This window comes from Neopelma chrysocephalum, unplaced genomic scaffold (assembly GCF_003984885.1).
Source record: "Neopelma chrysocephalum unplaced genomic scaffold, ASM398488v2 Primary Assembly neopelma1_26, whole genome shotgun sequence".
NCBI lineage: Eukaryota > Metazoa > Chordata > Aves > Passeriformes > Pipridae > Neopelma > Neopelma chrysocephalum.
Window position 1 is genome coordinate 18219139 of NW_020897695.1, and position 15538 is coordinate 18234676.

Consider the following 15538-nt stretch of genomic DNA (forward strand, 5'->3'; position numbering starts at 1 on the left):
CCTCCTCTCATATCCTGCTATCCCCTTTCCATGGACAGATGGGGAAAGGGATACAGTGTGCTGAAGTAGCCTTTCTAATTACTGCATCAATAAACTGAATGTTAGGCAATGTCCTGAAAAGGCATTTTTATTTTGCTTTCAGACAGTGTGCCTAGATTGGAGAATTTACAATTCTAAGTTTTCATATATGTTCTTGGTAGTATGTAATAATTTCATCATTATTCTCAATCATATTGGCGATACTTATACTTAGGAAACCTATTTGAAGATTACAGCATAAACTTAAGCATATTTTCTTGGGGCATCACCAAAGTAACAAACACTATTGCTATGTGTAGTTTAGTGTACCATCTCTGGACCTACACAACCATCATTAAAGCACCCTAACTCATTGCAGAGGACACTACTTCCAGTGGAAGGAACAGAGTGCTTTTATACAAATGTTTCTTTTAAGGAAATACAAATTAGCATTTTCAGAAACTCCAACTATCCTTGCAGTATGCATCTGTGAAAGCAGTACCCTAAGTGCCATATAGCTCAAAGGCAGTGCTGTGTAGAAACAACGCTGTAAGAGAGCCCAGTGCTGTACCAGTTGCCTCAGTGGCTTCCTGCTAGCAGATATCCAACAGATTCTTGCTCTCAGAAAATTCTTTCCAGCATCAGCAGCCATAGGACTCATGAGAAGAAAAGCAGAAATACGTGCATTTGCCTAAAACTAGTGCTCCTGAATATTCTTTTTATGTCCCAATATAGAAATTAGAGCATACAGAAAACACCACAGCATTTGGAGAAGAAGGTGGCATATGTGAAAATGAAGATGCTTTTTTACTAGGTCTAATAATGCTTTCCTTTTCATTGATGCTTGTAAATACTATCCCATACACTCCAATAATACTCAGAAATATAACAAAATTAATAAATTTAATGTTTCATTATGTAGAAGTGATATATTTTAAATTAATATTTCTGAGATGCTGAAAAATTCATGATTGTGCATAATTGGTTTTTGCAGCTCAAGTCCAATGAATAGCTAAGTGTTTTGTAAAAGATACATTACACTGTCTCTGCTCCTACGGAGGTACCAAATATATACAGAAGCCATCCATTACAACAGCTAAGTACCTTCTAGAGCAATGAGAAATATTATTTACAAGAAAAAACCTTTATTCACATGGGTGATTGATATTTAGGGGTTATAGAGAATACCACACTGTATCAGGAAAAGTTCCACACATGGTCAAGTTGATTCTGGCAAAAGTTGATTACAGCTTATCCATATACTTCAGCATGCTTGGCCTGGGCCTACCCTTTGGCCTCTATCAATGACTCTTTCCACATACATCTTTTCTGTCGGTAAGTATGCACACATTTCACACAGCTTTGCTGGACATTTAGCTGTTTGACCACATTTTATGTAGAATTTTAAATGATTTCTCCATCATAATATAAAAAAATGGTGTCTGGAATAAAATAAGTAAACCTGAAGTGAAATTATCAACTGTAAAGGACATCATTTAGCAATCAACTACTTGGTTAGTCTTCAAGTGCCCACTCTAGTTATTAACGGCTTTGTTATTTATTTTATTAGGTTTCCCATATTTAACAAATAGAATGTGGATTTATTTGAAGAAAGAAAAACTATACTTCCTTGTATATTAAGGCAGCCCTCTGATTTCCATAGGGATCTCCAAGAATAGAAAAGCATTAAACTATCTATAGATCAAATTAAAATAGTGGCATTCAAGAGGTCCGTGAAGTTCCTTTTGTCCATCAGACATATATATTTACACATGTATACACAGTTTTAAAATTTGCCACACTGTGACAGATTATTCTCATTGCTTAACTGCTGCTGTTATCCACTACAGAAGGTGAACTATATCAATTGAATGCTGAAATTTTATGAAGACTACTGACTTCATTGCATTCTGAGCAGCTGCAGAAATCCATCTGCTTGCAGATTACCAAATGCAGGTCTGCAACTTGCATAACTGACTATGCATATTTATTTCTTTCATACTATTACAACAGTTCAAAATGCGCGCGCACACACACACACACACAAATTTTGTGCATAAAGAAACCAAAAGTAAACACAAAATTTCCCCAATTAAATCAATGGGCCAAAGGTTTCATTCCTCTCCTCTCAAGGAGACTTCTCCACTAATTAAGAGAGGAAAGGGAAAATAAAAAAGAGGAGGAAAAAACCCCAACCCCCCAAAACCCAGGTTCATGGTGCACTGGGTGAAGGGCTTGAAGGGTTGAAGTGAATTAGGCTACATCTGGCTGGTGACCAGTCCACTAGTGCTGTTCCTCGGGACTCAATTCTAGGGCCAGTTCTGTTGAATATTTGCATCAGTGATCTGGATGCAGAAGTTGAATGCACGGTTAGTAAGTTGGTGGACAATTTTAAACTAGGAGGTGCTGTTGACTTTCAAGGGACAAGAGGCCTTACATGGGGATCTGGATAGATAGGGGTATTGGGTAACCATCAACAGCATGAAATTCGACAAGAACAATTGGCAGGTTCTGCACCTGGGACAGAGCAACACCAGATACAAGTCTAAACTGAGAGAGGAGTGGCTGCAGAAAGGAGTCTGGAGGTACTGGTTGTCAGTAGGCTCAGTAGCAGTCAGCAGTTTGTGCCCCAGCAGCCAAAAGGGCAAACTGTGCCCTGGAATGCACCAAATACAGTACAACTAGATGCTCAAAAGAAGTGATTACGCTGCTGTATTTAATGCTGGTGTGGACTCACTTTAAGTATTGTGTGATTATAGCTCCCAACATTTAAAAAGGATATTAGGGTACTTGAATGCATCCATAGGAGGGCACCAAAGCTGGGGAATGGGCTGACAGACAGGTACTCTGAGGAGCAGCTGAGGGCATGAGGTTTGTCTGGTTTGGAGAGATGGAGGCTGAGGGGTGATCTCACTGCTCCCTACAGCTTCCTGAGGAGGGGAAGTGGTCTCCAAAGTAGACAACCACCAAAGTCTAAAGGAGAGCACATGAGCAGTGTTAGTCTCTGTGCCCAGGAGGTCCAGAGATCTGTCCCTTCTCTTGGCGGCCATGCACTGGATGCAGCTGCTGAGTGTACCTTTAAAGTAATGTGGACATTCAGACTATGTAAGTAAGGGGATTTGTACTATATATGTTGCTTTGGATGTGGGGATGTCAGAGGTGAAAGAAAGGCTTTTGGTTCCCTCTGCATGAACTTTGCACGCATGTAGAGAGCATGTGGGATTTGGACACCATTCCTCACCAATGCACTACCACATTTGCTTACAGTGAGGTCTTTTCCTTACTGAGGTTTCCTTAGAGGAAAGAGTAGTATGGACAACGCTGTTAAACCCATGCTTTAACTTTTGGACTTTTGGTCAGCCCCGAAGTGGTCAGGCACTAGATGGGTGTTTTAGGTCCCTACCAACTCAACTATTCTAATCTATTCTAAAAAGAACACACACACACACAAACCTAACAGAAATAAACAAATAAACAAAAACCCCAAAACCTACAGCAAAAGGAGCTCATACTATCACAAAAGTACTGCAAATAATGGTAATTTCTAGTACTCAGGAAACTGTTTCAGAGAAGCTGATGCTGCAACTCAAACATTTCAGTAGAGCTGAAATTTTCCTATAGTGTAATCTACTGAGTATCTACTTAATGAATAAAACTTCACTAAATATGCAGTCTGGATAGTTGAGGAAATTTATGACAAGATAGAAGTCTTCCATCATTAATTCAAGAATTAAAAGTAATCTCCATTTTTAGATACAAAACTAGCTTTCATTTATAGCATTTTTTTAGCCCATAAGAAAGGTTCAATTCTGAAAAGCAAAGCCATTTATGAAAAGAACTTTGCACAACTGGCATTAAAATGTCAATACATAAATTCAGTGAACACTAAATTCACCAAAAATAAAAGGTAAGAAAATTAAACATTCTAAGAATTTCCTAAAAATGGAAAAATCTTTGCAATATATAGAACAGAGATGAACTTCAAAATCTATTTTATTCCAGACACTTGGAAGATATTCACTCAAACTTAAGAATATGTTGCAAATAAATAAAAAATAAAGATCTTTCTATTGTCTTTCTAAAAAACAAAACAAAGCAAACAAAAAACCCAAGCCTATAAAAATTATCTACCTACAAGAAATAAAAAATGAAGTAATAAAGCAAATTTTTTAAGACACAAAGGACAAACCATTCTGAGACAACTAACTATCTCAAGACATTCAAAGATCAGGTCAAGGATTTAGGTTTACTTTTCTTATTTGCTCAAAAGAACATAGATAATACTGACAATTGCTCCACATGAAATCTTACTCATGAATCTGAAGAAATAACTTACAGATCATATGAAGCAAAAAATATTATTGAAAAGGGGATACAAAGACACTCAGTATTGATGTTGGTATTAAAATATTAGTTCAAAATATATTTCAATCAAGTGCTAGCAACTGAGTTAATAGCAGACATCCCAAGCCTATACAGACTGGAAACAAAAGGACAGGGGAGGGACAGAAGTAGCTTCAAGGGATATTAATATCTTTTTTCTAATTACGCTTTCAAAAATATTACTTTATTTGAAAATATTAAAATCTAATCTTGAAAATTGTCTAGATTTGGCACTTCATGTATTACTAAAACTCATAAGATTGATTAGTGACTTCTACCTAGCAAGAAGGCTGAAATAGCAGCTACTCTAATTTGATTCTTCTATCTCTGACTGAAAAATGTGGTTGCTGATCTCTGGCACCTGCAGTGTTTCTTTTCCACTACACATAGAGCCCTTCAAAGCATTTGCAGGTGTAGGTTTGCAATACTGCTGGGCATTAAGTAACATAGGTTTAATATCACCATGACAGTTGTAGCAAAAATCTGTGACCACTGTGGCAAAAATGTCAGGCAGAAATGAAGCAACCACTCAGAGCTGCCATACACAGCAGTAAAGATCACTGAAATAAATATCAGAAGGCCCCTCTGAATAGTAACATTAAGTAGGCTAGTGTTTTTTTTTGTTTTTAATTTTTAATTCCCATAAACCTGTAATTTCCAAGTAATCTGGTTTATACAATGAGATAGACAAGCAAGCCCTGAGTATTCATGCTAGGGTACAAAGCAAGTCCATGAGTAAGGCCTTTTGCTAATAATTCTTGAGTAGAAATACTTGTGAATCTGCCCGAGTTGTATTTACTCTGTCTAGCAGACAGGTAGTCTCAGTATAGTCAGTACTCAGAATAGTCGCAGTATATGCAATTGGCTCAGCTGGTTGTTCATTAGATGCTCACTGTGCAGCACAAGTAAAATTAACCATTTCAGTATATTTCTGTGGCAATTACCAGAACAATGTTAGCAATAACACATCTTCAGGTAGAAGCAAATGGTTCTGACAAGCATGTCTGATCTAGACCCACAAATAGTGCTCAGGCTTTGGAGAGCTAAGTCAGCTTTGCTTTTCAAACTCCTGCAACATAACTGCCAAGCAGTTTCTGTGGAATCTCCATGTCTCTGTGACAGCACTAATTTCTTTCCACAGACTGTTGCTAAGAAAAAGGGAATCCAATTGAGCAGTGATGGTCCTAGATCTCCAATCCAGTAATTTACAACGTTGCCATTACCGATTCTTTTGTGACAGTATTTTGTCCTACTGCTACTGACATGCTACTAAACACATTTAATTTTCTTTTATGACTACTGACAGGTTTATTCCATTGCAGTCAGACAATACTGGTCTGAAAGAAAATCTACAGTGATTTCTATTTGTGATGCACAAGTGCATCCCAAAGTGGAAATAAAAAGCTCTTTGGAGTAGTATCATCTCAAGGCTTAAGGTAGTGCTTTGGTAAAACCCACAAAAATAATTTTAGGAGGGGAATAATTTCTTCTCACCAATTTTCTTAACTTGCTTACTATTGAATGCTTCAGTGTGTGCAGAGTTATTCTCATATATCTCATCTAGGATAATGGAAGATCATTACCTCAATAGTTCTCTCTCAGGGAAGTATATCCTGAACCATACTAGATAAAGCCAATATTTTCAGGCCCCTTGAAAAAAGGATAACTTGGGTTTAGCAAATGGAAAAAACCCTAACGCAGTAAGCATAAAAAGTATGTTAATGCTCTTAATGACATGAACTCTGAACACAACAAAAGTGGATACAGACCTCTAACATGACATTGAAATACTTGGCTTCCAGTACATATGTGGAGGGAGTTCCTAACACTGAGCAGTTAAGAATCTCTGAAAAGAGACTTAGTTTGCATAATCTGCAGATTTCCATTCCAAATCTGAAAGCTTGCTCTGTGGAAGTTCTACAGCCGTAGTTGTTCCCTACTGACTGCACAAGGTCTCACAGACTCCTCACCTTATGCTCATGTTGGTTGGACTCTTTTTACTAAACCATATGGAATGTTATCATTAGTTTGCTTTTAAGTTCTACCCAGTTTATTTCAACCACTGAGGCCAGTTCCCAGATGACACCAGATTGAAGTCCTTTTTGCCCTCATTGTTATCCCCCCTTCAGTCTTTTTCTCCAGTTCTATGTCTCCCACCATGTGGAACAGAGGTAGAGGTGAGTTTACATCATACTTCTGATGCTGCCCTAAAACCCATACTGAGTGCCCATATGGAAATTAGTAAAAACATTTTGCTGTAAATTCACATTATAGTTATTGTACATTTTTCCTCTTTTGTAGAATAGCACTAAGACTAATTTTAAGTGATGAAATGCAAACATGTAAATAATCTTGGTATTTACTCAGTGTTTGAAGACAGCCTTCACACAAATACTTCATAACACTGCACAGTCACACTTCTACATGATCTACATTGACTTCACTTGTTAGCAAGTCCTGTGAGGGAGACATGGGAAAGTCATCCTGTACACCTCCTGCTTGTCTAGGGAAACTGCATCAACAGTACTTTCCTTCTCTGTGTATGTACAGATCAAAATGGATATCTACTGCAACTTATTCATTGCCCAAATAATTTGTTAAAAACCATCTTTCAGAGTGTACAGGTGGAATCAAGAAGGTCTGAGATTTTTTAACAGCAATAGTGACAACACAGCTTACCCATCCTTCTAGGCAAATTAATTTAGAGAATTACACATCAGTATGCAGCACTGCACCCTGAATGCTGGTTGGCAATTCTACAGTAGAATGAATCTTTTTTCACTCTTTTAAAAATTGTCAGTAATTGTTTCATCACTTGGTTATCTATTTCAGTAAAAAGTGAACTTTCTACACGTTTTGAGATCTGAACAGGATTTCATACATTTCCTTTGAACTAATCTGCTCTCTGAATGTTTAGCTACATTAATTTCAGTTTCAGAGAAATTAGCAATAGCAAGAGCACTTAGAACAGGTAAGTGGTTTCTTCCTATTCCCACTGCCTGTGAACTAGACAAGACAGTAGAAGCAGTCAAACAAATGACCATGGATATGACTTGCTGAGAAGCTGTTCTTTGAAGTGTTGTTTGAGAACAAGGAAGCTTTAAGGGGGAAGCACATATGAGAAAGTATTTTTGTATGCCAGAAATCCCCAGGTGAACCTAGTGACTCACACCTTTCAGGCTTTGAGGAAGTACAGTTGAATCACTGAGCTTGTTCCTCAAAGTCAACAGAAGCATAGAGCAACTTTTCCAGTGATGTAGGGAGTAGGCAAAAACACACACCTCCCAACATCTGTACCCACCCACAGAACAGAAAAACTCTGCAGAAAATATCATTAAAATAAAATAAAATTTGAAAACCACCAACTCCCATTATTTCAGAGGTGAATTAACTGTCTAGTCTTAACTTGACCTTAACTTTCTGACCAAAAGCAGAAAAAACAAGTTTTGTTTGGGCTTTCAGTAATATTCTCTACAGAAGCAATTTTCTAGGGATAACTGAAGCATATCACTGGCCTGAAGCAGCTTGTGCTGAGTTTCTTACATCCCCAGTAGGGAGCAAGTGTGTGGGAGTGAATCCAGAGCTAAATGTTTGCTTCTAACATTCACAGTAACAGTTTGAGGTAGATGGTATTGTTCATCATTCTCTTTCCAACCATTTCTTTTTTTTTCTTCCCCAATAATGGACGTGTTTCTTGAAATATAGGCTTGTAGGGCCCTGCAATGCACAAAGAGTTCTAAATAGATTTGTTGTATTTTAATTTCTGAGAGCTCTGTTTCCAACAAATGAAGAATATTTTCTGATTGCAGATGATATCAGGATTTTTTCATCCTCCAATAATTTGGCAAAACAAAGATTCTGCTCTATTTTCAATTATGTCTTCTATATCACTCTCAAATGCCTGTTCTTATTGTTTGAGGTCAGTGCCTTATGCCTGATGAATGGATGTTCTCTGATGCTTAGGCTCCAGCTAAGAGCATCTGAAATAAATTAAGAGGATGACACAACAGACTTTTATTCCTGTATAAACTTATATGACGCTTCAGAGTTTGAGGTGGGGCAGAAAGGGTAAAAAATAAAAGAATGTAGTCAGACAGTAGGAAATGTTTCTATTACTTGTTGACTTAAGAAGCTACCTTGAATGTCAGTGATAAAGTTTGTTCTCAACTGAAATAGAGCAAATCAAGAACTTTCTTCTGGAGGTATTTTTAATACCTTCATGAGGTATTTTTTATTTTATGGTTTAGATATTTTTTTCTGCAATTGCACACTGTGCTAGCTTTTCATTTTTTACACATGCAAGGACGACTGGATAAAATATCTAGAGATATTCCAACACGATTTAGAATCATGTGATTTTAATGTGATTTATTCAAGCCCTAAAGTTATGACACCACATTTTTGTTAGGACGTAGTTTTGTTTAATGAAGTTACCAGGTGTTGATTCACATCTTTTTCCAAAAAAAATTATCTTTTTCATATTCTGATGAGCCCTGAGATTATTATGACCTTCAACTCTGCATAGGGACTGTTTCTATGGCAGCGTATGCTTAAATTCTGAACATTAAAGTAATAAAAATCAATCTCATAATCATATGGCCCTTAAGCATGGTTTTATCAGGCTGTAATCTTTTCCTCTTCCATCCTTTAAAGCCTGACAAACTCAATATGCTGTCACGAAACACATCAACAAACTATACTCAGTCATCCCTTGCCATATAGGTAGTGGCTTTAACCTGTCAAACCCCAGTAACTGCCAACAACAGGAGAGCCTAACAACATCACTTTTCAGTGTTAATCCAAGGCAAAACCAACAAACCAAACAGGAAAACATCCTCGTTTATTTCAGAAGGACTCCAGACAGCAAGCTGCATCTAATCAAGATGAGTCCAGGTAAAGGCTGACAATTACAGTCTGTCAACTGACTGAGGTTGATTGGAAAGTTTGTATCCAGATGGAAAAGCATCCAAGATCACCCTCTTACCAAGTCAGTACAGTGTTCCACAGCATAGGGAAGAAATGTACTAGCCAAATTTGTTGAGATACAGTTAAGTACCACAATGAGCAAGGAAGCCAAATTTGAAATAAATTAAAAATAACAAAAAAACCCCCCAGCTGATTACAAACCAAAATGATGTACCAGTGAAACCTGGAATAAAAAGAACATGCCTTGCAAATAAGAACAGATGAAAAATATAATCAATGAACTAAAACTGAGCTGCAGAATACTTCAGCCAACTTGGCAGGCAAAGACGTAAACATAGTCTGTTCTGTCTCCAGGTCTCTCATGGGTCTATTATTTTACTCTGATGCTTGGAGGATGAACTCACCTTAGGAAGAAAGTCTGCCATCAGAGATGCTCCTCTAGACATGATCTCCTGATGCTTCAGTGACTATTATTTTCCTCTTTGTCAGTATTTTCTCTCCTTTCTTTATACAAAGAGTCTACCTTGATAAATCAACTGGACAAAAACGGTGTCCTAAATGGCTTGATGCTTTTGGTCTTTCATTTTGTTCTTTTTCTGTGGTTGTTCCTGCTCGTTTCATCTTCAAGGAAATAAGCTTGGACACTCTGCAAGAACAGCCTCAATTCATTTTAACTATTTGTTCCTCTTTTTACCTCTCAAATGTAATTTTAGTACATTAATGTCTGACAGACTATTAAAAAGCCTCCAAAACAAAGCTCTACAGTGGAAGGAAAAGTTTATGAGATCTTGTTAGAAAAAACCCCTTCATTTCATATGTAGTAATTGAAACACAAGCCATTTTTCCTCCTCTGTTTTAGGCAAAGGACTTAAATATTTGTATTGAAAGCTTTCTGCAATAAGAATAGACTAGGTAAGGTCTATATACTTTTATTTTCATTCAATAACTTAGCATTGTCCAAAGACAAAATTTTGCTTATTGCCTTTAAACGTGTATAAATTCATGCTATTCAAGTTAACAACTAAAAAACATTAGGTTCTTCCTCCATCAAACTAGAGAATCTGTACTTAAAAAGAGTTTTACTTTTATTTGTTGAATTAAATTGCTTAAAATTTTGTTTCGCATCTATTTCTATATACGTATGAATAAAAGTTTTGGTACCTTTGAAGTTCAGTAAATCAGGTCTCAGGCAAGAAGTCTCATTTGAAAAAACTAATTATACAGATATGTGCAACAGAATTAAACATTTACCACTGCTAGAGCACTTTTCATCGGTATGTAGTGATGAATGGCACATTTATATTCATGCCATATGTTTCTACATATGTCATAGTACAAAGCACTCCAGTGACCCACTATTTACTGATAGAAGATAGAAAAATCACAGGATACAACAGTTATGGTTGTTTAATGTCTACTCGGAAAGTCGTTGCAGTAATTTTTACACATTCCATTTCTGTTAAAAAAATGAAGAGAGAGAGCAGAGAGGAAAGAGGAGAGTGGGTAGAAAAGACACCTCGTACACTTGACCTTAATGAGACAGGCTATGAATATGCATAATGATTTCTCAAACTGTTTGAAGATGAGCAGCTTTAGGCAAAAGAATTGTACTAGAAAGGGGATAGGGTAAGTACCACTCAAATGGAGGCATTGTGCTTGTAGCTATTTGGATCCTGAAATGAGATAAAAGCTACATCACAGAGGCATAAAGACTTCAGGACCAATAGGAAAAATTAACTGACATACCTTCTGGTAAAATAGAATATGAAACCTTTCAGTTTTACTTTGCATCAGTACTCTAAATGATGAAGCAGAAGTAACAGCAGGCTAATATTTCCCTATACTCAGCATAAAGCCTCAAGCAACTACAGGAATGCTGATCTGCCTTTCCCACTGACATCCCATATAGCCATTAGGATAAATAACTAGTCCTTATGGTCCCTCTGCTTATTCCTCACTCTCGACTCTGAAAATTCTTGCAGGACAAATGCACAAGATCTGAATAAACGTACTTGTTTGACACCTTTTCCCCATCCTCCATGTACCAAACAGAGTAAAAAAGAGAAATGGAAAAAATTGGGAGTAATATGAACTTATTTCTTGTGTCTTTCTCAAGGGACTAAAACTAAATCTGCCAGAGGAAACTGAATCAGACTTAGAGATTCAGAAATACCACACTGAGCAAGTGGTGAAGCTGTAATATACTGAAAGTTTACAGGTTCTAACAAATACCTTAAAAGAGCAATTCTTTCCACTGCAGCTATGGCTCTAATGACAATTAAAGAGAAAACAGGACCGGTCAGACTGCATACTGAGATAGGAACCTTCCAACTTTGGAATAACCTGCTTGAATCAGAGTCTAATTTTGCATTGTGGACCTGCCTCTGAAAGAGGGTAAGATCTCAGCCTTAAGATGACAGAGTTTTGAAGAATTCCCCATTGAATTTAGTCACAAAAGGCTAAACTGAAAAGTAGTCTAATGGTTAAAAATTATGCCACATCACAACTTCAAGGAATATTTTTTCCAAAAGTGTATTAGTTTGAAAAGTTCAAACTTTCTACTTCTAAACATTTCCAATACTTCTTTTTATTAAAAAAAAGCAAAAAAGCAAGTAAAAAAACCCCAAAACTTTGTAAAATGTATGTAGTTCCTATAGATAAGTCTTTGGGAAACTGCTGAACATCAGCAGCAATGCCCTAGATTTTGAAAAGCTGTTTTACTGCACCAGGACTAGATAGTTTGAACATGATATCTCGAACATGTTCATTCCACTATGAGGATATAAAATGTAAATTCTTGGTTCCTCTTCACTATCAGAACACAGTACCGAGTAGAGAGTTTATTTGGAGAAGCCAAGGATGAGAATTGGAGGGGGGATCTCTGGGATTTCTTGGGCAATAGACTAGTTTGTAGAGACCATGAACTGCTCTGTTCATGCACATACATGTATTTCTATAAACTGCACTATTGAATCGCCAGCACATCTCAGAAAAACCAGAACAATCTTTAGTTACCGCAGTAACATCTATGAAGGGCAGGTCTCATCATGAAACTCAACAGTTTACTAAATTAAGACACAATTAAGTTGGATATGTATTATGCCCAGAAATATGCCTAGACGGATGTCTACTGCACCATAATTTTATCTTTTTTTTTTTTTTTAATATTTTTTTGGCACATTTGGCTAAGCCAACACTTTCTGACTAGAAACTCCATAGGTGAAATGCTGATATAAAGATGAAACAATGAAATTTGTGATTCAATATTTGTGATACAATATAGTAAAGGGCTAAATACATAATTTCTCAGTATACAATTTCAGTGGCTTTTCGGGATATTGCACTTGCCATAAGAAGGTTTACAGTCAAGAGAGAGTGTAGCTTACTCTCCAACATTTTGTACCAGTAAAACTATACTTCAGTGAGGGTGAAAGTAGTACATAACTGTTAAGCCACCTTGTTTTGCAAAGATTGATACTAATTTCATAAGTTACCCTAACCTTATAGACTTGTTTTGTCTAGGAATGAAACAAGCTAAATTTTACATTAATTTTTTAGTCATTCACCTGAATGAAAGAGGGGATATTTAAAATGTCTATTAGCATCTTGAGTAGTAATTTAAAATAGAGATGTTTGTTTAAAATAGTAGGAGAATAAGAACATTTAGATTTGCCACAGGGCAGAGAGGAAAATACAGTTAAGGATGTCTCTATTAAAATAAAATATCAGTACCCTGCTATATGAAGAAATGTTTTGTGTTTTTTTCATTTAGTATACTCCACATACTATTCAGTATAGCTAAATCTGTATGTTACTTAGTTTCACGGTCATGAAAAAAAGAATTAATTGTAATTCAGCTAGTTTAAGTTCTTTTTCAAATATAGTGCTAGTAATACCATAAACCTGTACAAGTTTGATACTAAAATTATTTGAGAATTCTGCTCTTAATCTAATATGTCTTTTGTTATATGACAAGATATGTATCATTGCTACAGAGTTCTACAGAATTGTGTTATTGATGAAGCAAAGTAAAGTCCTCAAGTAAGCTCATTCTGTCCCTTCCCTAGAACACATGTTGCTGATAATACTCTATATAGATTCAGAAAAAGATTTAGGGTGTTGTGAAATTTCTCCTAAAAATGTAGTTCTCTACTGTGCCATCTTCAGTGCCTCAGATGACCACTAATTAAAAGAAAATTAAAGCTATAGCAGTTGCAATGTATAGGCACTACACAGTATGTACACAGGTGATGAGCTTTATTAAGCCATCTGAGAACAACTCTCGGTTTCAGAAGCAGAGATTAGAATGACTGCAAATCAATTTTCACATATTTCTTGCAGTCATTTGCATTGTAATGAAGAAATAGTTTTAAATAGTATTAAAATTGCAATAGTTACATGGATATTAGTGCAAAATGCCTTTTTCTCATAGCAAAGAGTTGCTGATGAGAGCAATTCATTTGAAACAGAAAACTGTATTTTTCCACAGTATGTGTCATATCCAAATGAAGGGAAAGAGCACTAAATCATGTATTGTAATGTTCATGATCTTGCACTGGTTAGGTAAAGGTCACATTTATGTACTCTGGAAATTTTTGTATATGAGAAACATTAGTAAAATGAAACTATTACTTTTACTTATCTCTTTTATTTCGCAGTGTTGAATAAGCTGCTGGGACCTTCTGTTTCATATTTCTATTTATCATGAATGAGCAATACTGTAGCACTGGATGGATGTATTTTTCTGTCCCTGACACTGCTATGGTGGTATACTTCTAATTTACATTCCTACCCTTGAAGAGTAACCAAAAGCTATAGCTCACACTGAACACAGCAGTTCTGAATAGCAGAAATCTCTTAAATAGCAGCAATTCTTGGCATTTTTTCATGCAGTGTCTGCCTGACTAGTTACTGATACAATTCAAGGTGCTACTTATGATTTAAAAAGCTCTAAATGGCTCAGGCTCTAAAACACTGCCTTTACACCTGTGTCTCAGAACAGATTTAACAGGTTGAACAGTCTCTCCAGTCCAAATAGGATTGACAGCACTTCCAGAGCTTAGATTAGGCTCATTTTAAGGTATGCATTTATTATACAAATACATACATTAATGGCAGCATGAAACAGTGGTATTATCTCCTGGTCTCCAACAGGTTGTCTACCTATAAGCAGTTGATTTGGGGTCTGCTGCATGTGCCATGCATTCCTCCCCATCTCTCCCATCTGAGCTGGATAAAACCCACCCCACAGGCCCAGGTGCGTCCAGGTTTCTGCCCCCCAGAAGAGTTGTGGGAGCTTCAGCAATTTTGATGTCTAAAAAGCCAGAGACACTTTCAACTTATGATAGTGTCTTCACCTTCACGTTGCTGATGCTGAAGTCTGAAGACTTCATATGCCACATTTCCAGTGCAAAAAAATGAAATTTAAACTTGTTATACAGGCATTTGGGGAAAACCAGAGGATATGTCTGTTGTATCAGCTACTCAACATTTTATATCAGAAGAAGTGCTGAGACAACTGCCATGCATTAACAAAACAAAGAAATAATATACTATCACTGAAGAAAATTGCCCCTTATTTTTTAATTATCTTATTTTCCTGCCTTAACGTGGCAATGCAGATGACTAGAGACAGGATACTTTCTGTGAGAATGCAAAGCAAGTGTTAAAAGCAGAAAACAATACACACAACAAAATCAAAATAAGTTAATGTAGTTATATATATGATCTCCAGAATTTAACTGGTGTTAGAAGGATGTATCTAGTTTAAAATACAGACAGTAAAGAAAACTCAAATGTTTTGTTTCTTTTGTAATAAATTTCTATTCCTTGGCTCTTGTGGTAAGCTGCCTTCTACAGTACCCCACGAACTGCAGACATTACCGAACTGAAATCTGTTGATATACAACAGTTTTCGTAAATAGCCGTATCTATCTTTTTTTTTTTTTAAATGATGAGCCACTGAGGATACAAGGACCTATTAAGACTAATGAATAGCTGTAATTCAAAAAGTTTATGAAATGGATTAACTACTGCCTTTCTAAGAGCATACTGAATGATAGCTACAGATTTGATGATCCCTCTCATGGAAAGCTCTTAGCAATTATTATTTTTTTTACAAGAAATATGAATTATGAATAGACTTTTTCTTCCAACTACATTAAAACCAAACCAAACCAAAAACCACACACAAAACCCCCAACCAACTGAA

General features: G+C 36.4%; 1 protein-coding gene across 2 annotated transcripts in view; it reads right to left on the minus strand.

The window, feature by feature from the left end:
• The window catches only part of CNTNAP2 (contactin associated protein like 2), a 1044217-nt gene that overhangs the window by 323553 nt on the left and 705126 nt on the right, over nt 1-15538 (minus strand). The window lies entirely within an intron of this gene.